The sequence below is a fragment of the Myotis daubentonii genome, chromosome X (genome assembly GCF_963259705.1).
Source record: "Myotis daubentonii chromosome X, mMyoDau2.1, whole genome shotgun sequence".
Classification (NCBI taxonomy): Eukaryota; Metazoa; Chordata; class Mammalia; order Chiroptera; family Vespertilionidae; genus Myotis; species Myotis daubentonii.
The window spans coordinates 23022622-23050062 of record NC_081861.1 but is presented as its reverse complement, the minus strand read 5'-3'; the positions used below and the strand labels follow the sequence as shown (position 1 = coordinate 23050062).

The window sequence follows — 27441 nt, the reverse complement described above, 5'->3', positions numbered from 1 at the left end:
AATATATGATATAGTGTTTATGTATATTTTTTATTGATTTCAGAAAGGAAGAGAAAGGAAGAGAGAAATAGAAACATTGATGATGAGAATCATTGACTGGCTGCCTTCTGCATGCCCCACACTGGGGATTGAGGCTGCAATCCGGGCATGTGCCCCGACTGGGAATCGAACCATGACCTCCTGATTCATAGGTCAATGCCCAACCACTGAGCAACACCATCTGGACTGATACAGTGTTTATGAATACAATAAATAATTATTAAGTTTTTTATTTGGCATAAAAAAGAAATCTTAGTGCATCACTGTACACCTGCATACACAGTACACAGTTTGCAAATTCACACTTTTTACTCACTGGGTCATTTCAATGGTTGACACAAAAACAGAATTGCAAGTTGTTATAAGCTTCCCAAAGGTTGGGTATGCTTTCACCCATGTCCAACAGCACAGGTGCCCAGAAATGGCTTCTAAACCTTTACTAGTTCTAAGACCTTGGGCTCTCTGTGTCTTACATTTCCTCAACTATAAAATGGGAAGAACCTTATTGGGGTTGTTGTGAGGATCCCATGAGATCATGAATGTAAAAGTACTTTGTAAAGCAAGATATACAATAAGGTTTGAGGTAAAGCTGGCCTCCCATCAGGCCTCTAAAATTTAGCTTGTATATGTTCTATATCTTAAATTACTTGGAAAAAACACACAACAAAACACTAGGAGGATAGAAAGGCCTCATAAGTATGGCACAATGGTAGAAAACCAGAATACAATAATCACTTGACATCTGAAATTAGTAGATGTGGTTAATCTGTTCTCTATGTACAATCTTGTGCCTTTTCACCTGTTAAACAACTATAACTGGGAGTCCTGCCTTTGTCCCAGGTTGCCCTTCTATTTCTGGGCTAATATCATCTACTTCATTCCAGTCTGGTAGATAGATGCAACATAGCATGGTGATTCAGAGGATAGGCTATGGAGTTAGACAACATGGGTTTGCATTCTATATCCCTGAATTACTAACTGAGCAAGCTTCACAATGCTGCATAGCCTCCCTGAGCCTAGGCATCCTTATCTGTAAAACAGGCAAATGAGTATGAGTATGCACTTAACTCATAGAATGGTTGTTAGGATTAGATATGTGATGTGTGTAAAATGACCAGCCCACAGAAATAATTTAAAAAGGGACAGCTGTGGTTGTCACATCGATGAGCTTTGCCCAAATTTTTTGTTTAGAATTTACCTTTTATAGTCCCAGATTCCCAATGTGCTCAATGAATGTCAAGGATGCCCTCCCCAGCTGCTAGAACAAAAGTTAAGCAGTCTTATCTGGCCAAGTCATTGTGCATGTAACTGACAGGGCCTCTTCCTTATTGAGGCATAATGTGACAACTTGGAAAGAACATTGGACTTGGAGTCAGAAGACTTCAAATTTCAGCCCTACCTCTTACCAGCACTGTGATCTAGGCTAACTCACTCTACTTCTCTACTGAAAATTAAGCTCCTGGAGGGCAGGGACCATAACAAAACCTGTTCATCTGTCCCAGCACAGTGATTTAATCCTAGTAGGTACTTGACAATGACTCCTTAAATGAATCAAATACATTAATATAGCTGAGCCTCAGTTGCCTTTTGCATTCAAAGGAATAATAATAATTGTACTGCCTATCTCTCAAGGTTATTTGGAGACTCGGCTTAGCTTAGAGCATCCTCTCCTTCCCCCGACCTACCTAGCACTTATCCTACTCAATTGTGACTGCCTTTTTTAAATAAATATATATATATATATATATATATATATATATATATATATATATATATATATAATTGATTTTTTTACAGAGATGAAGGGAGAGGGATAGAGAGTTAGAAACATCGATGAGAGAAAAACATCCATCAGCTGCCTCCTGCACGCCTCCCACTGGGGATGTGCCTGCAACCAAGGTACATGCCCTTGACCAGAATCGAACCTGGGATCTTTCAGTCCACAGGCCGACGCTCTATCCACTGAGCCAAACCAGTTAGGGCAATTGTGACTGCCTTTTTATGATGGTTCCCTGTGCCTACTACAAGGTCTCATTATTTCCTTCCTCCTTCTACTCCCTTCTAGTAAATACCGATTCATCCATGCATTCTCAGCTCAGAAGGCCCTTTCTCTGACTCTTCATAGTTCCTCCTATTATAGCTCTTTCTACATGTCCTCAATGAAATAAAATTACATTGTATTTATATGGTGATTCATTTTTATTGTTAGATTGTAAATACCACCAGGGCAGGGCCCATGTCTCTCTTTCTACTACTATGTTTCTAGTTCATTGACCCATTGTTTGTCTCCATGAACAGCTTATTAAAAGTGTTCATTTTGCTTCCCCTTCCCCAATATGTATCAGTGAACGTATCACTAAGGGAGATGTCTGAGATTTTACTGCCTATGCTTTCTTCTTGGATTTTTGTGGTTTCATGACTTACATTTAAGTCTTTTATCCATTTTGAGTTTATTCTTATTTATGATGTAAGTTGGTGGTCTAGTTTCATTTTTTTGCATGTATCTGTCCAATTTTCCCAACATCATTTATTGCAGAGACTATCTTTACTCGATTGTATGCTCTTGCCTCCTTTGTCAAATATTAATTGAGCATAATGGCTTGGGTTGATTTCTGTGTTCTCTGTTCTATTCCATTAATCTTTGTGTCTGTTCTTGTGCCTCTACCAGGCTGTTTTTTGTTGTTTTTTTAAATATATTTTATTGATTTTTTTACAGAGAGGAAGGGAGAGGGATAGAGAATTAGAAACATCGATGAGAGAGAAACATCGATCAGCTGCCTCCTGCACACTCCCCACTGGGGATGTGCCCGCAACCAAGGTACATGCCCTTGACCGGAATCGAACCTGGGACCCTTGAGTCTGCATGCCGATGCTCTATCCACTGAGCCAAACCAGTTAGGCCCCAGGCTGTTTTGATTACAGTGGCTTTGTAGTATAACTTGATATCTGATATCATGATCCCTCCAAATCTGTTCTTTTTTTTTAATCAAGATTGCTGCAGCTATTCAGTTGTTTTTGTCTTTGTTCTGGTTCCATATACATTTTTGGAGTGTTTGGTCTAGGCCTGTGAAATATGCTATTGGTATTTAAATAGGGATTGCATTGAATCTATATATTGATTTGGGTAATATGGACATTTTAATGATGTTAATTCTACCAATCCATGAACATGGTATATTCTTCCACTTGCTTATATCTTCCTCTATCTCTTTTTTCAACATCCTATAGTTTGCAGAGAGTACTCATTTTTTATCTCCTAGGTTAAGTTTATTCCTAAATATCTTAATTTTTTGTTGTAGTGGTAAATGGGATTAATTTTTAAAATTTATTTTTCTGAAAATTCACTATTGATGTATAAAAAATGCCATCAATTTCTGGGTGTTAATTTGTATCCTGCTACATTGCCAAATTAATTTATTAAAAATAAAAAGCTTCTGCCCAGCAAAAAGAAACCATCAACAAAATGAAAAGGGATCCCACTGTATTGGAGAACATATTTTCCAATGATGCATCTGATAATGGGTTCATATCAAAAATATATAAGGAACTCATACAATTTACAAAAGGAAGACAAACAATCCAATTAAAAAATGGGCAAAGAACCTAAATAGACAATTATCCAAAAGGGACATACAGATGGCCAAGAGACATATGAAAAAATGCTCAAATTCACTAATCATCAGAGAAATGCAAGTTAAAATGACAATAAGTATCACCTCACACCTGTCAGAATGGCTACCATCCATAAATCAACAAATGATAAGTGCTGGTGAGGATGTGGAGAAAAGGGAACCCCAGTATTCTGCTGGTGGAAATGCAGACTGGTGCAACTATTATGGAAAATAGTATGAATATTCTTCAAAAAAATAAATATGGAACTGTCATTTGACCCAGTGATCCCACTTCTGGGAATATATCCTAAGAAACCCGAAACAACAATCAGAAAGAATATATGCACCCCTATGTCATAGCAGCATTATTTATAATAGCTAAGTGCCCTATTGCCCATCAGTAGATGAGTGGATAAAAAAGCTGTGGTACATTTACACCATGGAATACTATGCAGCAGTAAAAATGAAGGATCTTTTACCCTGTGAGACAGCATGGAGGGACCTGGAAAGTATTAAGCTAAGTGAAATAAGCCACTAAGAGAAAGACACATATCACATGATCTCACTCATATGTGGAATCTAATGAAGAAAATATATCCAGAGACATGAAGATGGAACAGGCTGTCAAACCTCAGAAGGAAGGCAGGGGTGAATGAGTGGATGGGAAGAGATCAACCAAAGAACTTATATGCATATATGCATAAACATGGACAAAGTAAATAGTGTGGTGAAGGCCTATGGCAGGGGGTAGGCTAGGAGTCAAAGAGGAAAAAGGGGACATATGTAATAGTTTCAACAATAAAGATTTTTTAAAAATAAAATCAAAGTGTATCTGTATCAATGAGTGAATTTTTGAGTAAATGAATAAATGAGAAGCAGTTGAAACAATGGAAATTATCATCTATCATCCTTTATGCCTCACCCTTCTGCAGAACCCTCTGGTTATTAGAGTATTGCCATTGTGTGGTATCATTCCATTCCAATGCTACTAGCCACCCACTGCTGATACTATCATGAGAGTGCACCAAGGAACGCAGAAGGCCAATGGACCTTGGGTGTTAGCAGGGCTAACACCAAGCATCATTGTTCATTTTGAGATAGCGGTGGCTCAAAGCAATTTCCTGACCTAATAGCCTCAAAGTAAATGTTTACTGGACCTTACTGATCTTTACTGATCTTTATGACCTTAGAGTTGGTCTTTCTGCTACCTGTTTGCCGTGCTTTACTGAGGGCAAGATGTGTATTGAAAACTAAATAAAAAGCGGATAATGCCAGGTTTCAGTGTGCCTCTCCAAGAGAGAAGTCTCCACCTGCCCCCCCATGCCTTCTAAATTCATATTTCTTGTATAGTATTTTCATTTGTGCATTGGCCCTTCCTTCAGATCCTGAACCCTAGCCGTGCAGGTTGCGGCAGAATGATACCACACCCTATTATTTAATAGAAAAAATATACTATAACAAATTCTCAGATATGAAACTGTGAAAGCCAGCCTCAAGCTCAATCTTTGTGGGTACTCATCTATCTATCTTATTATGATCACAATGGAACTTTCCTGTCCTTGGACCCTAGTCACCTCCTCTGTCTCTAGCATTTGAGCCCCCAAGCTCCCATTTTTCCAGCTTGCCTGGAACCTGACTCAGTGCTCCACTATTCTGATTCTCTAAGATCCAATCTCAGCAGGCCCTCATTTGGAGTGGTGCTTCTCAGACTCTTTAAGGTTGATGGCTGTAATTTAGCACTATTTTTGACCTAGTAAGTGTGGTGGGAAGGGGAAGGAGGTAGGAAACTAGAAGAGAGGCAATCCTTCTTTGCTTCCCAAGCCACTACCATTTTCTCTTCTTCCTCATCCTCCTACCTGATCATATGACAGGGTGATGGCAAAAGCAAAATTTTACCTGCTACTATAAAGTTCATGAGCTAGATCCCTTTAGAAGGCCTTCTTGCTGAATTTCTACAACCTTCCTGGGAATTCACTATTATTATTGTTCCTATGTTCCAAATGAAGAAATTCTATGACCAATAATTACCCTGATTATTAATGATGTTGATCTTATGTAAAGTTAATTACCTCCCAAACTTTCCATCTCCTAATATTATTACATTGGGACTTAGGGCTTCAACATATGAATTTGAGGGGGACACAAACATTCAGTCCATAACAAGAAGATACATGATGTCAAACTCTTATCTACCCAGCTATTGTGTAAGCTCTTTTAATGGCATACATTAATACAAAATAATGCACTAGTTAAATGTTTAGGTTTTTAATTCATATGAGAACTGGGTTTAAATTCCAGTCTCACCACTGATGAATTATATGGCTGTGGTTATAAAATGGGAAAAATTACAATTCTTGAATGGTAGGGATTAAGTGATTGGGTCAATATAAAATAGTAAGTACAATGCCTGACCAAAAGCAGACAATGCATACTGTGAAAGATAAATGTATATCACATGAGACACAGAATAATTAAGTAGGGAATCATAGATACTGAGAACAATGCTACAGGAGGTCAGCACAACAAGGATTAGTATAAAGAGCAGGTGTTAGAAAAGGCTTCCTGGAGGAGGTAGAGCTAAAGGATGCTTAAGAATAAGTGAAGTAGAGAAGAAAAGGCACTTCAGACCAGGGGACAATCTGAGCTGATATAGAGTTCTGAGTGTGGGAATTAGAAGAAGCCCACAAGGAGTGACCATGGGGTTAGGTTATCAGAAATAGCTTCTATATCATAATATTTGTTATTACCATTCTCATTCCAAAACAGTTCTATATCCCATAAAACCCTGGTTCTCAGGGGGTTTACAGAGAAGGCTGAGGAAATGTACTACCTTCCCTGGTTACCTTACCTTTCTGAGGAGAAAATTTTAAGTGGTGTGAATGTACTAGGAATCCATATGAAGAAAGGAAGGCTCTGTGAAAATCAAAGTGATTATCATCAAATAATTAGAAATTGCACCTATGGCTGAGCTTTTATTATATAACAGCAAAAATCTAAGTAGTGGCAATGGCTGTAAAATTATTCAAAAATAAAAGATTATCAGTTCAATCCACTTTGGAGGATGGTGAGACAGTGATTCTGTGAAAATGATCCAGTCGGTTTATCCTGGACTGTGTATTTCACTTCCCCATGCAAAGGCTCCAGTGGCTATTGTAAATTCTCTATCAGAAGCAGGGGCTGGATGTGTGTCTAAGGTCAGCTCCCTTTCAGTCATGCCAGTCTCTAAATGCTATTTCCTGTGGCATAGAAGCATGTTAGTAATTTCAAATATTTGATTCAGAAGAATCTTCTAGGGCTTTTTGACTAATCCCAAGAGTCAGTATTTCATTTGAAAAAGAACAAGAAGAAAACAGTGCCTAAGCAATTGCACTCTACTTAGCTCCATGATTACAGCACAGAGTCAAAGAGGTATCTGTTTATGAAGATTGAGTTGTTATTACCAAGGATGTAGTAACAGTTTTACAAATAATTTGAATCTAACCCCCTTTATCAAAAGAAGTGAAAAAAGTGAATGTTGTGACACACAATTCACAACATGTTTTCTTTACTAATACTACATTGCATCAATTCCTATTATTTGCAGCAACTCATTCCAATTTTCCTAGGAATGTTGTAAAGTCGCACTGCATACATTTGCAATCAATGTATTTTAAATGTAACCTGTAATGATGATTCACCCTTACACGCTCAGTTTACAAATTAGATTAGTATGGTCCTTGTGAATTTGAATTTAATGAAGACTTTTAGTTGCATTTTATTTATTGAAAACCAAGTTATTCCAGCAAAAATGACCTCATAAGTATATTAATGCATCTGTACTATACTCATAAATAGCACTAGGATAGATTTTTTTCTTTTTTTATTGTCTAAGGCAGGGGTCCTCAAACTGTTTAAATAGGGGGCCAGTTCACTGTCCCTCAGACCGTTGGAGGGCCGGAATATAGTTTAAAAAAAACTATGAACAAATTCCTATGCACACTGCACATATCTTATTTTGAAGTAAAAAAACAAAATGGGAACAAATACAATATTTGTATTTGCATGTGGCCTGCGGGCCGTAGTTTGAGGACCCCTGGTCTAAAGTTTTACATATGTCTCCTTTTTCCCCAATTGACCCTTTCCCCATCCCTTCCCAGCCCGGGCAAGCCCCCACCACCCCAGTGTCTTTGTGCATTGGTTATGCTAATATGCATACATATAAGTCCTTCGGTTGCTCTCTAACCCCTCTCCCCTACCATTTGTCTCTAGATCAATCTATTCTCATTCATCAAATTGTGTTTATCATTATATCCCACATATGAGTGAGATCATGTGATATTTATCTTTCTCTGACTGGCTTATTTCGCTTAGCATAATGCTCTCCAGTTCCATCCATGCTGTTGCAAATGGTAAAAGTTCCTTCTTTTTAATAGCGGCAGAGTATTTCATTGTGTAGATGTACCACAGTTTTTTAATCCACTCATCTGCTGATGTGCACTTAGGCTGTTTCAAAATCTTAGCTATGGTAAATTGTGCTGCTATGAACATAGGGGTGCATATATCCTTTCTGTCTGACTGGTGTTTCTGTTTTTTTGGGATATATTCCTAGAAGTGGGATTACTGGGTCAAATGGGAGTTCCATTTTTAGTTTTTTGAGGAAACTCCATACTGTTCTCCACAGTGGTTGCACCAGTCTGCATTCCCACCAGCAGTGCAGGAGGGTTCCTTTCCTAAGAGAGATTTAATTCAGCAATTCTCATGAGGAATACAAATAATATATAACTAAGGAATTAGAATACAAATGGCACAATGAGAAAAAAATTAAACAAAAGAGTAGCATTCATTTTCAAAGGTTCCTAATGCCTTACTGAAAATTTCTGGTCAATCAAATTTATCTGAAATTTATGAAATATAAATTAAAATAAATAAAACACAATTTACCACTACGACCCCATTAGCTACACCATTCCAACCAGCTTTCCATTGGGAATGACATGCATTATATAAATAAGAGGCCAGTAATAGAATGTACAGAAGAGGGGAAAGCAAGCACTACCAAATTTCCTTTATATATAATGCTATATTGATATGTGCTAGAGGCGCAGAATTGATCATATTATCCTATATAATAAAGAGGTAATATGCAAATTGACCATCACACCCTCACACAAGATGGCCTCCCCCATGTGGTCAAAGATGGCCACCACAAGATGGCTGGCAGGGGAGGGCAGCTGGGGGCAACCAGGCCTGCAGGGGAGGGAGGAGAGTTGGGGAGGACCAGGCCGGTAGGGAAGCAGTTAGGTATTGATCAGGCTGGCAAGGGAGTGGTTAGGAGGTGATCAGGCTAGCAGGCAGAAGTGGTTAGGGGCAATCAGGCAGGCAGGCAGGTGAGCAGTTGGGAGCCAGTAGTCCCAGATTGTGAGAGGGATGTCCGACTTCTGGTTTAGGCCCAATCCCTGTGGGGTTCCAGATTGGAGAGGGCGCAGCCTGGGCTGAGGGAGCCCCCCCACCCCAGTGCATGCATATGCATTTCGTACACTGGGCCTCTAGTGTTAAATAAAGTCAATGATCCCATCCCATCTCAAATTATTGAAATGTATTTGGAAAGGACTTTGCATCCCTACCTGCTTCTAGTCTGAGATATTATATATATATATATATATATATATATATATATATATATATATATATATATATTTCTACTTATACCCATTGCACAGGTCCACTGTGGAAAATTTGGAGATTAGGAAAAGAATAAAGAAGCTAACAACTACACCCAAACCCACTAACTAGAGATCATTCTCTGTTGGCATCTTGGCATGATATTCCTTCGCATTTATTTTTCTACATATTGTTAATTTTTTCTCCCATACAATTAGAGCTAACCTTTTACAACTCAATCTATTCATATAACATTATATAATAGGTATTTTCCATGTTATTAAAATTTATCATACACTTAAATTTTAAATGATCACATAATATGCTGTAAAATAATCCCTTAATGTTGAACTATTAGGTTTTTTCCATTTTTGTTATAAGAATAAAGCAACAATGACCATCTAAATCAGATTTGCAAATAAAATGCAGACAAATGACAATGAAATTATTTAGTTTTTGTTCTATATGTAAAATTACAACATTCACAGGATATATGCAGTTTAAGGTATCGTATATACATCTGGTCAATGTGATTTTCCAAAGGATTGTTCTAATATACATTTCTAACAGTGTCTCAAGTTAGTGCTCTTTAACAATGGATATTATCATTAAAATACAAACAAATTTATATAACCACCTTTTGCCAATATGATAAATGTAAAGTAGGTATTTTTTTTTTAATTTTCTTGATTACTAGAAAAGAAAGCTAAACATTTTCTCATAGATTTATTGTTTCTTTGTATATTTCTTTAAGCCCTTTGAGACTGGGGTCATTTTTAAAATGAGATTCTAAATATTTTCAAAGGAAAATAAGTAACACTTCCTTACATATTTCTAACTCTATCCTAAATGCCTTTTTACGCTGTCCAAATCTACTTCTGATTGTGCTTTCCTCAATGGAAATAGATGGCTTTCTCTATGCCTTTATATGTATAAAGATATTAATTAGGTTACCCCTCAGCCTCCTCTTTATTAGAAGAAAGATCCTTTATGTCAATGGTTCCCAAGCTTTAATGCACATAAAACATCATTTGGAGTGCTTGTTAAAAACAGATTCCTTGATTCCTCTTCCAGAGTTTCTGATTCAGCACTTCTTGCGTGAAACACAAAAAGTGTATTTTAGCAAGCATTCCAGGCAATTTTGATATAAGTAAACTACAGACCACTCTTTGAGAACATAGCTTTAGCCACTCCTCCTTGATCTTTGGTAATCCTGGATATCTCATAAGAACTCTCCTGTGTTTCCCCTCACCAGTTTTCTCCTCAATGTTTCCCTGTAGGGGCAGCACTATGGCATTTGGGCCTGGATAATTTCTTGTTGAGCAGAATATCCCACTCAAGGCACAGTATTTAACAACACTGGTGCCTGCCCACAAATGCCAGTAGCTGCCTTCAATGAGTGTGACGATGCAAAAACACTCCCACGCCCTAACTGGTTTGGCTCAATGGATAGAGCATTGGCCTGGGGACTCAAGGGTCCCAGGTTTGATTCCAGTCAAGGGCATGTACCTTGGTTGCAGGCAAATACCCAATAGGGAGTGTGCAGGAGGCAGCTGATGGATGTTTCTCTCTCATCGATGTTTCTAACTCTCTTTCCCTCTCCCTTCCTCTCTGTAAGAAATCAATAAAAATATATTTTAAAAAACACACAACAAAAACAAAAACACTCCCACAACTTTGTTGAATTTCCCGTGGGAATGCAAGACTACCTCTGGGTGTGAAACAGTGCTAGAGTACCTTTGGCTCAGTATTTCAGAACACACACACACACACACACACACACACACACACACACACACACTTAGCCCAATATCATGTTGTTTCTTTTTAATAACCCTAGATCTACTTGCTACTCTTCAGATAAGTTGATGACATTTGCCACACACACAAGATGGTAGAAGTAGAGCAGAAGGGAATCTAGGGAACATAGAACATATGGCTGTCTCTCTTTTGGCCTCAATGAATCAGTATCCTTTTTAAGCACAATGGGAAAACAATAAATAGTTGGAAAGCTAAACAATGGTTTACATTAAACAATGATTGCTCATATGCCTCTTAGATAATAAAGATCTTGCTACTGTTTGCCAAAGCTGTCATATTATGTCTAGGCTAACTCTGATTTTAGGCAACCTGATTGCTGCAGGCATTGGAGGCAAAGGTGAATGTTCCCTTGGAATGCACACCACACAAAGGCAGAGATAGGCAGAGTGAGGCAATGGGTATATTGCAAGCAGCTCCTGGCAGCCAGATGGCAATTTGTGTAAAAGTGCACTTATATTTTGGTCACTGAAAGTTTTGATGAGCCCTGGGCCTTCTTTCTAATTCTTCTGGGCAGTGTAGCCTCAGTGAGGGGACTCACCATGAAAACAGTTGCATTAGTAGTTGGTAAGCTGTTAGTAAGTAGAAAGAATCTATTTTTGCCTCAGTTTATGGAATAAAATGGCCCAGCTAGCATGACTGTCAACTTCATGGATTCATTTTATTTTTTATCCTAAGTGGGTTGGAGGAGAAATGCTGAATAAGTGACTCTTCTATGGATGCCTTCCAGTTAATAACATTATCAGGATCCTGGGACCACTGAAAATGCAAAGCAGGAAATTGTGGTGGAGCTGAGAGTGAGCAGGCAGGGCCATACAATATAGGCAGCATGGTGAGGGCAGGCATCAGAGCTGTTCCTAATGCTTAAGCAATCTCTGCAGAGATAGGCATTTCTGCCCTCTGACAGATGGCCAAGTAGGAGGCTAAAGCATCCAGGAGATGACTGCAAGATCATGTTTGAGAGCTCCAAAGACAAGATCCCCAAGCAACAGGAACTCAGTAATTATCTGGGCAGCAATACCATCAGGACATTCATATATACCTACTGTAATAATTGAGTCCCTCTGTCCAGAATTTTTGCAGTATACTTGTTGGCCATATGACCTCTTTGCAGCATAAAACACTAATAATCCCTCGTTCTTTCTTCCAACTCTCCCTCACTCAGTTCTCAAGGCTGCACTTTGTCTTACCTATTAAATGGCCCCAATATGTTTACACATTTGTACTAGGAATACTGAACACCCCATTTGGCTCTATATGTATGCTCAATGCTTCCCCTGGGCCTCCCTTACATGACAACTGTTTAAAAGTGTGTTAGTGACAGTACAAAGAAAATCTCCTTCAGAATAGGGAGATTTGTAATATTTTAAACAATAACAAAATAAATAAACCTTTGGTGTTCACATTTCTGCCCAGAACTTTTAGGAAAGAAGAACCTGAGGTCTCTGCTCCAGCACAGGCAATCAATCTATTCGGCTTATATCCTACCCAGACACACAGCAGGGGAAAGGAAGAACATCTATTATCCAGGCTCTCTTCCTACTGCTCTGGGTTGTCTGTCTATACTAGTCTAGGTGCCTATCCTTAGGTAAGATGCTCCCTTTTCAGCTCCCCTTTTTCCTCTAGTTTGCTGAGTACAGATATCAACTCAGGTGGAGGCTTTGGACCTGTGGCTTTCACACTCTACATTCTTTGTCTTGAAAAGATTGTCTGAGTGTCACCTATTGCCCCCAGGCTGGTAGCTGCTAAATTTCCACCCCAACCTAACTTATCATCTAAGCCTCATTCCTCTATCATCAGCTGTCTAGTGAGCATTTGATCTGTACTGAGCTGTCCTGCTGCTATCTCAACAGAGGTCTAAAACCATAATCCTCAAAACCACAGACCAATAAGTCAAAAGGGGCCTCAAGAGCATATTCTCCCCTCTCTTACTTTCCAGCTTTAATCTATAGCACCACACTCTCCCAGGCCCTCAACAGTGTGCTTATAAATACAGTCTTTGGAATTAATCAGACATGGGTTCTGGCTCAGCCTATTCCTGGCAATGTGACTAACTATTCTACCCCCTCTTTATTTCCAGCTTTATTTTGAAATCATTGACAAATAGCATTGTATAAGTTTTAGACGTACAACATGATGATTTAATACATGTATATATTGTAATACTAGTAATTATCACAGTAAGATTAGTTAACACCTCCATTACCTTTGTATTGTGTGGTTAAGAACATTTGAGATCTACTCTCTACCAATTTTCAAGTAGACAATACAGTATTGTTTATTATAGTCACCATGCTTAACTCTACCCTTCCTTCAAGGGAATTTCCACAGCTATAAATCATGGATGATAACAGGACTTACTTTCCATGGTGGCCATGAAGATGAATTAAGAAAATGAAGTTAAGGCACTTGAGGAGCTCACAACAGGCACTCATATAATGGTAGCTATTATCCGTACTGTAATGTTTTAAATGTTTATGTACTTTATCTTACCAAACCATTTCAAATCTTCTTTGTTGTCCTCCATTCACATTCATTCATTTGTGTATTCATTGCGTATCTACTAAATGATTAAAGTGTGCTAGGCACCAAGGATAAAGCAGTGAATAAGAGATACATACTCACTATTCCCCTCAAGCTTATAGATGATTGAGTGAAAATCAATATTAAAAAATTAAAGTGTGATAAATATTATAATAGAAGAAGTAAATATCAATAATTTAGCACACAGTAACCCTAAACCATTGTGTCTAGGCTTTTATAGTATCCTCCAACTGGTCTCTACTTCTAGACTCTCACTTTGCTAATCCAGCCTCCAAACAACTAACAAATTAGTCATCTTAAAACACTGCTTTCTTCATGTATGTCTCCTCTCTAAACTTTTAATGGCTCCCCAATTCTTACAAGATATGTCCAAACCCTTAGCCTGGCCTTCATGAGGAGGCTCATGTGAAAATGCAAGGTTTTGAAGTTAGACAAAATCTGGGCTCTGCTGCTCACTAGGTTTGTAAACTGAAGCAGAATGTATAACTCCTCTAAGCCTCGGTGACCTAATTAGTAATTTGAGAAAACAATTGCTCTTCCACATCTGGGAATTCTACATGCTACTTCCCCTGCCTAAAATAGTTCCCCAACCCTTCCTCTGCCATCTCCACCAGATTAGCTCCAACGTATCCTAAAACCAGCACTTCAGCAGCAGATTGGATGGAAGAGTAATAAGATAGTATAGAGTATGTCAAGCATCTAAATACCTGATCCAATCAAAAGTTCCAGGGGGCACTCAATTCAGCCTTGCTGGGCTAAGTGAACATGGATCCCAGGTTTGGAACGAATCACACTTCACTGATCCCTAACTACTATCATCCCTAAAGCCACATGACATCAGGCACAGTTGCTAGAAATCTACAAGGGAAACTCACCAATGAAACCTCAGAGCAGCACAGCGAGCCACAGCAAATGCTGCACTACTACCACACCTCTCCGCTAAGCCAGCATATTTCTACTGTGTTGCTTCCAGAAGACTTTTGGGAAGCCACCTAAGTCTAGGCATACTTGCTATTTAACCTGGGTACATAAGACACCTGGGAACATGACCAAAGAGCTTGATCCACCAAACTCCTACGGAATTGATGGGTCTCAGCCTTCACGCCATAGCTATGATCTATATGGTCAGCCATAACAATTTGTCATGTGAATGTATTTAGGGGCCAGACACTGGTCTAAATTCAGACCTGAACTAGGATTATTCACTCTGTGATAAAGGAACCCAAAAGCTCATGATTTGTTTTTTTCTTCACGAACCCAAACATTCACAGGACTCTCGCTAACACCTGCTTGATGAGTGAATACCCTCTCCAGCTTTCAGCAGCACTGCTGACAAATTGTTCCACATGTACAAAGCTTAGCCATAGCATCAGCTACCTCTGAAGTTAAATTTCAGTTGCCTAAATAAATTCCATAGGATCTTTCATCAGCTAAAGAGGCACATTTGCTCTTCTGTTTAAAAATGTTTCCTCTGACATTGACAATAACAAGAAAAATTAAGACTTCCTAGTGGAGCTGGAGACAAATGCAAAAGAGAGGATATAAGAGCACTAGTTTATTCCATTGCATACCTTTTAACTACCTAAAATCTATAAGCTGTTTGAGGGCAAGTGCTACTTATGTTATTCACCTCTGTCATCAGTGATTAGTACAGGGTCAAAGCTAAGAGCAGCTGGTCCATATTTCTTAAACATCCACCAGGGGCCAGGCACTTGACTAGATACTAAGTAGGTGCCTGGTACATGTGGGGTGAATAAAATTGACGGATTTGTCATGCGTCCTTCTACTGAGGCAGATCATTAAGTGCAAGGACACTGGAGGGGCCAGGATATGCTTTATGCCTATGTACTTTGAGGAAGAACAGGGATTTGTTTGCCTTCATTCAGTATGTCAAGACTTGCTTTTTCCTCTGTGTTCTCTTACAATTTTAAAGCATTCATTCCTCCTTTTAAGAATGTACCTTTATTGTTGAAAGTATTACAGATGTTCATTCCTGTTCTTAATAGAAGGTTCAAAGTATACCGAGAGATTATTAAATGCCCCAAGTTTGTTGGGGGAAGTGGAGATTCATGAGAGGGAGAGAATATAAAAGAGACTAATTTCTTTTACCATCTTCAGAAAACATCAGAGCAATGGTATTTCTGGAAAAGAGAGAATCTGCATGATCTGCCTTCTGTATTCAATAGGCAGTTTGTGAAAGAAATATTCAGTGACGCTGTTTGATAATTTATCGTTGTCACCCTTCTCTTCACTTTTATTCTCTCAGGCCCACTGCAAGGGTTCATAGGGACACTGAAATTGTTGGAACACTTCATTTCACCAAGGAAAGATCTTTCTGGCATTTGCCTACATGCTGGAGGGTTCAGTCTCTCTTCCCTGATCCATCACAATTCCAACAGTCAGGTTCACTGAATTAGAACCCAGACTCAAAGCTCTTTCTTGTTCACTCGGATTCTCTAACCTTTATCCAGTTCTTTATTCATGGTACAGCCAATCATTGCTGTAGATTGGAAGGGCTTAGAGGAGGTAAAAAAGAAACTCAACACTTGCCAGCTGTGGGTTGGGGTTGATATGTGTGAGTAAGAGAAACAGGGAAATGGAAGCCTACATTTAAATACCACTTTCAATGTCATTATTTTTAAGCTGATTACAATCTACTCGCTATGTGCAGCACACAACACTACACAAATTGTATACTGCACTCAACACCCTACAGGACAGCACTTCAGGGGAATGCCATCTTTTTAGCCTGCTCCTTGGTCCAAAAATCTAGTCACATCAGCACAATTCACAATTCTGGAGCAACAGCTGCCAAAGTTGTCATTCTAGGAACGCTTGATGAGGTTTCAAGAGAAACTGAGGTTTGGGGCCCAAGTGACACATACCCAGAGAAGCCTTCTTGATCTTGAACCAGAAAGTAGCTAGACATAGAATGAATATTCATAACTATATATACATGGTAGGCGAAGTCAAGAATTGGTTGGTTATACTCTATCTTGGGTTTCTCCAAAGACGAAATCCCCAAGGAGTGTATTTTACTCCCAAAAGACTTATTTTTAGCTGGTAAATGAGTAACCAGTTCTCATATCTTCATGAAACTGCCTGCAGTTGGAAGCATGAAGCAGAGTGCTAGGTCAGCTCCCTAAGTGAGGTCATTCACTTTCAATATGAAAATTGGAAATAACACAATTGTGTGTGTGTGTGTGTGTGTGTGTGTGTGTGTGTGTGTGTCCTCTTGTGTGTGAATAAATGTGCATGTGCCCTGATTTATAATCATGAAAAGAACTAAGTTTTGGAGAGAGAAAATGAGAGACAAGGAAAAGAATAAGAACTTAAGTTGTTTAAAACCAGAGGTCCAATCAGGCCAGGAAGTCAGTAAGGCTCTTTTTGCTCATGAGTCAAAATCATTTTTACTCTGTATTGGCCAACACTTTGAGGCGGCCACTGAAGGCCCCACTGCATTCTAAATTAAACAAGCTGGTCATGTTACTAGTGTCCAAACCTCCACTAACTCAGGGTTCTACACAGGATCACGTCCTAACCATTCACAACATGTCCTTATGCAGCATCTCCATTCTTATACTCTACCCCTTGATTTGTCCAAGCTGGAACTCTTGATATTTACCTCTGTTCCTCCTGCTGATCCACCCTGTGTTGGTACAAGTTAATACCTGGAAACTCAGTACAGAACGTGGGTTTCTGTCTTTCCTACACCCATAATTCCAATCTATCAGTAGGTCTTACAGATTCCACCTTAAAAATAGGTCCCAGATCTGACCACTCATCTGCACTCTAACACCACAGTCCAAGTTACCACCACTTCTCTGCTGATCTCTTCCAGTAGGGCCCTAATTTATCTCCCCTCCTGGCGTCTTTGTCTTTTTCCACTTAATTATTCACAAAGCCACCAGGCAACTCTTTAAAAACCCAAATCCTATTGTGTTGCCTCTAGCTTAATACTGTCTAATGGCTTTTCCTGTTGCTTAAAAAAAGGTCCAAATACTTTCACATGGCCTGCAAGGCCTTAGATGGTGTGGCCCCTCCCCACCTTCCTGGCTTGATCTCCTCTGTCTCTCCCCTGAGCTCACTGCTATTTTCTGTCCTTTGGACATAATCCACTTGTTTCTACCTTAGAAGCTTTGCACATCCTCTGCCCTCTGCCTCTTTCTTGGCAAACCACTTCACATCATTTAGGTCTCACTCTTAATACCACCTTAGACCCACTCCTAAGCTACAGAGGCATTTCTCTAATTATGCTCTGCTTGTTCACGCTGCTGGATTTTCTTCAGAGTATTTAGGACTTTATGACATTAGTTCAGTATTGTGTTACACATTTATTACAAATCTCCTCACTTTAGCACATAATCTTTGTGTGAATAGGGACCTGGTCTGTCTTGTGCATTGCTGTTATCTCCAGCATAATGAGTGAGTATATGCTGAAAGGCATACTAAATCTGCTTCTTTTTTAAAATTTGTAATTTATCTTTCCTCCCCAGTTGCAGTATTTAGTATCTGGACTGATACATTTGATTATGACACAGAGTGTGGGACTGTTTGCTGAAATCTTATCATGTCTGATAGTTCTGCCATAGGCCATAAGCCCAGTGGCAATCCAAAACTGCTCTCTGTCATTCATCACCAGGAAACCTGTGCAGGAGAGTGGGGAGCTCAGCGTGCTGAGGGCTGAGCTATCTGTGGAGGGGTCAGGGCAGAGATTTACATGTCCCCCCTTTAACGTGTTTCCTTTATTTTCCATAGCATTGCCTTTGTTGGCACCCATCGATATGCCCATCTCCACAAGTTCCAGGCTCTTGTGAATCTCTGTATACACAATGTTGTTGTTGTTTTTTTTTCCTTTCTTTCTTCCATGCCTTATCCCCCTGGCAAACTCCTAATGATCCTTCAAAATTCAGTACAAGCATTGCTGCCTTTACAAATATTTCCCTAACTCCCATTTCTACCACTGCCTCAAAGTATACCTTGTACAGGTAAGTTAACAATTACAAAGCAATGTGATGGCTTCCCTTCTAAAGTGTAAGCAATGTGATGTCAGTGACTCAGTTTTTCACATTTACATAGGGGAATGAGTTCACCAACTCATTCATTAGACATTTATTGAGCACTTGTTATCAGAAAAAATTCCAAGGCCAGTGCCCTTTTCACCACAACACACTCCAAAATTGCTAATGGGCACCTCATGTCTGCATTCTTTTCTCCAGTTGAATTTCCAGTTAGTTTGAAGGTGTCAGGTGTCATGAAATTTATGTGATTAATCCCTTGCTATTTTTAATCTATGCAGATCTGAAGAATCAGTAAACTGAAAGCTTTCTGGGGGAGGCGGGAATCTAAAACTGCATTTTGGAGAGATAAAACAGATGGAAATTAGGAAAGCAAGGATAACAAACAAAAAGGCAAAATGAGGAATGTCAACCAAAGTCTAACAGGATTTTTAGAAAGGGATACCAGAATAATTTTAAGATATAATGGCAATAGTTCCCAAGAATTGAAGATAAAAAAGAAATCCTCATCTTTAGGGCCATTAATATTTGACAAAGGAGGCAAGAGCATACAATGGAGTAAAGACAGTCTCCCTAATAAATGGTGTTGGAAAAATTGGACAGGTATGTGCAAAAAAATATGAAACTAGCCCACCAATTTATACCACATACAAGAATATACTGAAAATCATAAAAGACACTAAGTTCAAGAAAGGATAAATAATATCAAATCCATACCAAGAGACATTGCAGTGAAACTGTAGGACCTTGCCCTGACTGGTTTGGCTCAGTGGATAGAGTGTCGGCCTATGGACTGAAGGGTCCCAGGTTCGATTCCAGTCAAGGGCATGTACCTTGGTTGCTGGCACATCCCCAGTAGGGGGTGTGCAGGAGGCAGCTGATCAATGTTTCTCTCTCATTGATGTTTCTAACTCTCTATCCCTCTCCCTTTGTCTCTGCAAAAAATCAATAAAATATATTTTAAAAAAAGAAACTGTAGGACCTTGAACAAAAAATATTTAAAGTGACTGAAGAAAAACAAAACATTGCCTTTAAAAAATAATCTTATTGACAACAGCAACAATTTTAAGGTTGGCAGTGGGGACTAAGATATCTCTACCCAGTTAACCTATCATTAGAAAAGTAAAGGTGAAATGTCAACATCTTCAGCCAAATAAAATCTTAGTTTATTATTTAGAGAACATCACTAAAAGGATAATTAAAAAAAGGCAATTATATCCAAGTGAAAGGATAATGTAAGAGAAGATGGCAAGCAATGAAGTTGCTGGTGAATCTAAATAAACACTAACTGTAAATAAGAAAATAAAATGATGGCCAATAGAGAAAATGTGAAAACAAGGTGAACTAAATACTGGTAGACAATAATTTGATACATGGTAGTTGAAATATTAAAGTTAAAACTATAGACTTACAATTCCTTACAATTCTTGGGTGTGGAGTCAAGAAACTGAATAGCTTTAGATTTGTTAAGCTAATCAGTCATACAGCTTAACATTTAAAGAAAAAAATAGTAAAATAATAGAAAGAAACACTAAGGGAAGGGTTTTTCCCCCTCCTTTGTAAGCGTTGAACTGGTGACTCTAAAATCTACTTTCTCTGATGTTTTGATACCATCCAAACCTCTTATCCTGCTGAGGTGCAGATTTAATGATGTCAGATATTTCTGTTAGAGCCCCTAGAGCAGTGGTTCTCAACCTTCCTGATGCCATGACCCTTTAATACAGTTCCTCATGTTGTGGTGACCTCCAACCATAAAATTATTTTCATTGCTACTTCATAACTGTAATTTTGCTACTGTTATGAATCGTAATGTAAATATCTGATATGCTATATGTATTTTCCGATGGTCGCGACCCACAGGTTGAGAACCACTGGCATGTCAAACTCAAAGGCTAACACAGGCCAAATAAATAAGGTTGAAGTTTATGTGGGCTGCAAAAAACCAAAAACTTCAATTTTCATAGAAACGTAGGTTTATTTCGATAGAGACATGCTGAATACAAAGGGCTGAAATAAATGAGTACTCGTTAACATAAAATAGAACATTTTAATAAAAATTAATATTTTTCTTGAGCATTAACTTACCAGACACTGAATAACTGCACAAATTAATAAGCACAAATAAACCTATTTTTCTTGTTCTCCAAAAGCGAAATATTTCCTGTTGCGCACACCAAACAAGTCAGTCCAAGACTAATGACGTAACTATCGGCTGCTAAAATATTTGCTGCTAGCATTAGTGGAGAGAAATGGTGCACCTGTGCACAAGGCGCATAAGGGAAATGACTGCAACACGATTATAGTAATCAGTCATTAGCTAACATTGTAGTGTGTTATTAATAATTATGTATAACAGGATATTGTAAAATTAAGTGACAAAATTTTTATTAAAATGTTTCTTACATACCGTTATATTGGCTGGGCCACAAAAATATTTGTTGTGGGCCACATGTGGCCCATGGGCCGCAAGTTTGACATGCTTGCCCTAGGGTATGGCAGTTGACATTAATTGATGATTATACCAAGGTATACATGCATCACCTGTTTTATGTCACACACACAAAGGTTCTTCATGTGGCACATTGGCTGAAAAACAAACTAAGGGAATGTGTCACTTATTATGGTAGGTAAATCAATCTCATTTTCATCTGATCTGCTCCTAGTTCTCTGAATGAAACCATCCCTCCTTTCCTAACAGGATTTAATCAATCCTGCAACTTCTTTTCCATAGATACTCTCACAATCATATTTTTAGTAGCCATTTGAATCTTCTATCTGCTAACTTTTTAACTGTTTTTTTTTGGAGAAGGAATAAAAAGTCTAAAAGGAATCTCTATTTCTTACCTATCTTTCTATCCATGCAACTAGCAAACAAGCAGGCAGGAAAAATGAGGAAGAATAGAAAATCATTCAATGATTAAAACCCTGCATAAGAAACATCTTGGTAGAAATGTTTAAATACCATACATACATATTTCCAGACAACAGCTTTTGTAATCTATGAAGGCATTCTGGATGTATTTGTGAATGGGCTCTACATTTCAAGCAAAACACAAAATGTATGCAGCATCACCTAAATGCTTAAATAAGACCATAACATCAGTTATAGGTGCCCCTGAGGGACCCCACATTTGACAAAACACTCCTAGTTTAAGGAAACACATTTAATTAAATATCAAAAGAATATGCAAACCAAAAAATAGTTATGTCTTATGTAGACAAGAGGAGCACCTGATGATTAATATTCAAACCCAAGAACTGGATTAGACATTGAATGAACTTTTCATTATTTGTTATAGGAAGAATGGGTTTTAAGTTCAATTTCAGAGAATCTGCTAGTATTAGTGGATCTGCTATTGTTTCTGGAAATAGTAAAAAAGAAAAGCAGAAATAAAACATAGTTCCCAGTGAGTTTCCAGTCCCTACAAATTTAAAAACAGCTTAGCCCTAGTGGGTTTGGCTCAGTGGATAGAGCATCAGCCTGCTTACTAAAGGATCCCAGGTTTGGTTCCAGTCAAGGGCACATGCCCATGTTGTGGGCTCGATCCCAAGTAGAGGGTAAGCAGGAGGCAGTTGATCAATGATTCTCTCTCATCATTGCTGTTTCTATCTCTCTTTCCCTCTCTCTTCCTCTCTGAAATAAAAAAATATATATATTAAAAATATATAAAGTCCCTGGGGAACTTTTGGAAATATATACTGCCCTTGGGGAGCTCAGTGGACTGCTGTTAGTCAGTGTGCATTTTGGTCTAATATATTTTTGTTGAATTTTATATGGGAAGAAAGAGTACACATAAGTTGTAATTTCATGAAAAAATTACTTAAAAGTGACTAAGAGGCCCTAACAGGCTCTGGCTTTGTAAAACACTTTAACTCTGTAAATAGGGTTGTCTAGGTCATGTCTCCAGCAGGAGAAAGTCAACATTAGAGCATATCAGAATGTTCATTCATCTTTACTCCAAAATTTCAAGGAAAGAAACTACCATTTTCTATCAGGTATGGCTTAACAACTGAGCTCCAAATATGCCACAGAATGTTGCTCTTTCTGCCACAGAGCAATGAAGAATATTCTGCTCTGCCAGTTTGGATTTTTGATAAGTTCATGGATGTCATACATATACAGATACAAATGAAGTTTATCCAGCTCATGTGATCATTTTACTGAAAGACTTTTACAGATTTGAGTAAGAATCATGGAAAAAATTCCAAATAACCCAATTCAAAATATTATCAAATGAATGCTCAGTCTGGTATATCTGGAATGAATGTCCCCAGGCCTGTGATCATGCTGTGATCTCAAAGTCACCCATGTCTAATTTTCCTTAACTGCAAAATGAGGATAAAGACAGAATGCTCCTCACAGAGTTGCTGTGGGAGCTAAATGGGTTAATATACAGCCTTCAATAAATATCAACTGGTATTGTTGTTTCTGTCATTGGTATACTCACTGGTCTTGTTAATACTAGATTCATTCATTCACACAATCCACTGACTTATTTAACATATATTTACTGAGCATCTGCCATATGCTAGTTACTGTTCTAGGCCTTGGGGACAGAATTTAATAAAAGCAAGTCCCTATTCCCTTGGGCCTTACATTTCTATAATCTATGGATGACAGAAAAATTAATAAACAGTTAAAAGCATATTGTCAGGTAGTAATGTGTGCAAGGAAGAACAATAATGCAGAATAAAGGGGCTACTTTACATAAGTGTCAGGGAAGACCTCACTAAGAGTGACATTTGAGCAGAGACTTGAGGTTTTAATGTTCCTGGTGACTAGGCCACCTATATATTTTTTTTCTAATTCAATTGCTCAAGCAATTGGTCTAGCAGGCTCCCTTGGCCTTCAATCCTATGTCTCCTTTTTGCAGCATTCATATTTTTGTTGCTCAGGGATATGCAATGATGCTGACAACATCACAATGAGGCAGGTAAAAAAAAGTCTCATTTGCAGCCCAGCTACAAAAACTTTAATGTTAAATTTGGCAGATTATTATTCCACCTGCTGATCCCTAAAGAGTAAGCTGCTGCCTTTTGCTTCCCCATTCTAAGAATAGATGGCTGCTTCTGTAAAGTGCTGTGTAACAAAGAGGCTACATGGCTTTCCATCCTACTTATTTCCTATGATTCAAGTCAATTAGGACAGTAGTGTCAGCTTCTGCTTCCCCAACGAACTATGTTCAGACAGTGAAGTAAACAGGATGTGGATACCTTTGTTAGGAAAAGCCTTGGGGGGACTTCTTAGCTCAGCTTAACTAGGGGAGCAAGAGCAAGGGGGCATCTACTCTCTCCCAGTGCATAGGATACTATATCATTACTTCCATTAAGGCAGAATCTACTGGAAGGAAATTCTGAACTATCTCAGTCTCCCACAGTCACCTCTCCATTTAGCTTCTATCCTCTTTTCCTAGCAGACTGATAATAAGACTGTGGGTTGGGAACAGAACAGGGAGTTGAAATGCAGATTGCAGCTGGAGTTCTAGTAATTCAGCCATAGGAGACTGGACAGAGCTGTCACAATGCCCTGGGGCCTAGGCATTGCATTCCTGAGAACTGTAGGAAGCATTCCATGTGGCCTTTTCATTTTCTGCTCCCTTCCATCTGGGAAGAGCACAGACCTAGAGGACCACATTCAAATAGAGACTCTGTCAATGCGCATGCTCCCTGAGGTCAGAAGATGGGGTGGGGGTGTGCTTTGGAGTAATTCCCCTGAGAGTCGAGCACCAATTGGGATTTCTGCTCTGGGCCATCCTGGTGATCTTATCTGTTCCTGATCTCATTATTACACCTGTTTTCTTTTTCTTTCTTTTTTTTTTTTTTACATGGCAACATTTTATTTTTTTTTAATTTTGTTTTATTGCTTAAAGTATTACAAAGAGTATTACATATGTCTCCTTTCCGCCCCCCTTGACATTCCCCCCAGCCTCCCCTACCCCCCAATGTCTTATGTCCATTGGTTATGCTTATATGCATGCATATAAGTCCTTCGGTTGATTTCTTAATGAGCCACATATATTTGGGATTGACAGCTTTACTTGCTTTTGAAAATTATAAACTTAACTATTATTTATCAAATATCAAATAAGGATGCTGATTAGAAAAGGCATCCTGATGTGCTAGAGAAAGCATTGAGTGTGAGGTCCAAAGCACGGGGTTTTAATATTGAGAGAAGACAGAAAGGAAGATAATGTTACACTCAAATAGTAGTGAATTTGTCTGTGAAATGGGATCACAGGTGGTTTTTTCCTTCTTTATCATTTTCCATATTTTTCAAATATTATCTAAAGCATATCAAATCAGAACACTGACATCATATAAAAGATCAGTGTTAGAATCCCATTTTTATCATTTATTGTTTATGTCACTTTAGAGGCAGGTACAGTTCCTTCTTTGGGTCTTTATCTTTCCCATCTATAAAAGAAGAGGCAGAGGCTCTCTATTCCTCCTGTCCATCAGACAGCTGCTCTTCCTGCACAGTGCCAGCTACAACCCTGAGACATGATGGTGATGGTGAAGGTCAGAGTGAAAGGACTTGGCCGCATTGGGCGCCTCGTCATCAGAGCTGCTTTTAACTCTGGAAAAGTGGATATTGTCACCATCAATGACCCCTTCATTGACCTCAATTACATGGTCTACATGTTCCAGAATGATTCTACTCATTTCAAGTTTAAAGGCACAATCAAAATTGAGGACGGGAAGCTTATCATCAATGTAAAGTCCATCTCCATCTTCCAGGAGTGAGATCCAGCCAACATCAAATGGGGTGATGCTGGTGCTGAATATATTGTGGAGTCTACTGGTGTCTTCACTATCATGGAGAAGGCTGGGGTTCACTTAAAAGGCGGAGCCAAGAGGGTCATCATCTCTGCTCCTTCTGCGGAGGCCCCCATGTTTGTGATGGATGTGAACCGTGACTAGTATGACAACTCCCTCAAGATTGTCAGCAATGCCTCCTGCACTACCAACTGCTTGGCCCCCCTGGCCAAGGTTATCCATGACAACTTTGGCATCATGGAGGGACTCATGACCACCAACGCCATGCCATCAACGCCACCCAGAAGACCGTGGATGTCCCTCTGGGAAGCTGTGGTGTGGTGGCCGAGGGGCTGCCTAGAATATCATCCCTGCTTCTACTGGCACTGCCAAGGCTGTGGGCAAGGTCATCCCTGAGCTGAATGGGAAGCTCACTGGCATGGCCTTCTGTGTCCCCTTCCCCAATGTGTGGGTTGTGGATATTACGTGCCACCTGGAGAAAGCTGCCAAATAGGATGACATCAAGAAGGTAGTGAAGCAGGCATTAGAGGGTACCCTCAAGGACATCCTGGGCTATACTGGGGACCAGGTTGTCTCCTGTGACTTTAACAGTGACAGGCACTCCTCCACATTTGAGGCTGGAGCTGGCATTGCCCTCAATGACCACTTTGTCAAGCTCATTTTCTGGTATGACAATGAATTTGGCTACAGCAACAGGGTGGTGGACCTTATGGTTGACATAGCCTCAAAGGAGTAAGAGCCCATTGGACCACCAGCCCCAGCAAGAGGAAGAGAGGACCTCACCTGCTGGGGAGTCCTTGCCCCAGATCGATCCCTCTGAGATTCTCCTGACCAGTTTCCATCCCAGACCCCCTGAAGAAGGGGAGGGGCTTAGGGGGCCTTACCTTGCTGTGCACCATCAGTAAAGTTCACTGTACCCGGGGGGGGCGGGGGGGAGAAGAGACAGAGAATGAAAGAGGAGACTTGAGCCCTACCATTCTGAGTTGCTAATGCATTTTTGGAGGTAATAATACATTTAGGCAATTTAAAAAGCTGGGACATTACCTGCATTTCAAGTCATCCTAACCAAAGTGGCTGAGTACTGAGAAAGCTATAATCTTTTTTTGCAGGGTTCTGACACTTGGTGCAAGAGCTACCAGGTGCTGCTATTATTCTGCATTTGCTTGTGAGTCACAGTCATCTTGATCTTGGATCTTCAGCTAATATTGTTATCAAAATGTATGATTAATAACAAACTATTTTATAATATCTGCCTTGAGCTAAAGCAATTTCTTTACTTTAAATCCTGCCTTGGAGGGTTTATCAGAAACATATATAACGAAGTACATCAATTATCTAATCCTTACAACCACACTATTAAACAGGAATAAATATGATTATCTCCTTTTTGTGAATGGTGAAACAGGCTCAGAGAAGCACACAGCCAGGTAGCAGCATTTGAGCCCATGTCTGCTCATCTATGCTAAACGTCACTCTAAGAATTTGACTGGAAAAAAAAATGTGGTCAGCTGGATGTGCTGAGGGTTGGTTACTGAGCTTCTAGTTGTCTATATTTGGTTTTCCTCTGTAATTCAAGGAGGTCAAGTCCTCTAGGAAGGAGGATTTATTGTTTTTGTTTTGTTATTTCCCTGGTCCTTGGCACATGAAAAGCCCCTCCTCCACTCCCACCCAAAGCCAGAGGCTGGAGGCTTGGGAGTGAGTGTGGAAGATGATGACCCTCACCACAAGTAGAGCACGTGGTAACATGGCAGGATGTGAAATCCTCCCATTTGAGAATGCTATCAAGCCCTGGGAAAGGCAAAGATAGCAGCCCCCATGGCAAACTCCTGTGTGCAAGACTGAATAACATGCCAGTAAGTAGTTTCTTGACTTTTCTTTCTGGTCTTAGTTCAATTCAGTCCTAATGTAGAGCCTAGCCATGCTCTAAGATTCAAGGCATTAACATTGGCTTCTAATTGACCTGGGTGGTCTATAGAAGGGTATTGTTTCCCAAC

General features: G+C 39.3%; 1 protein-coding gene and 1 pseudogene across 4 annotated transcripts in view; one reads left to right on the top strand and one right to left on the bottom strand.

Moving 5' to 3' along the window:
- The window catches only part of FGF13 (fibroblast growth factor 13), a 642179-nt gene that overhangs the window by 300504 nt on the left and 314234 nt on the right, over positions 1 to 27441 (bottom strand). The gene's annotated exons all lie outside the window — the stretch shown is intronic.
- On the top strand, positions 24948 to 26302 carry LOC132224105 (glyceraldehyde-3-phosphate dehydrogenase-like; annotated as a pseudogene).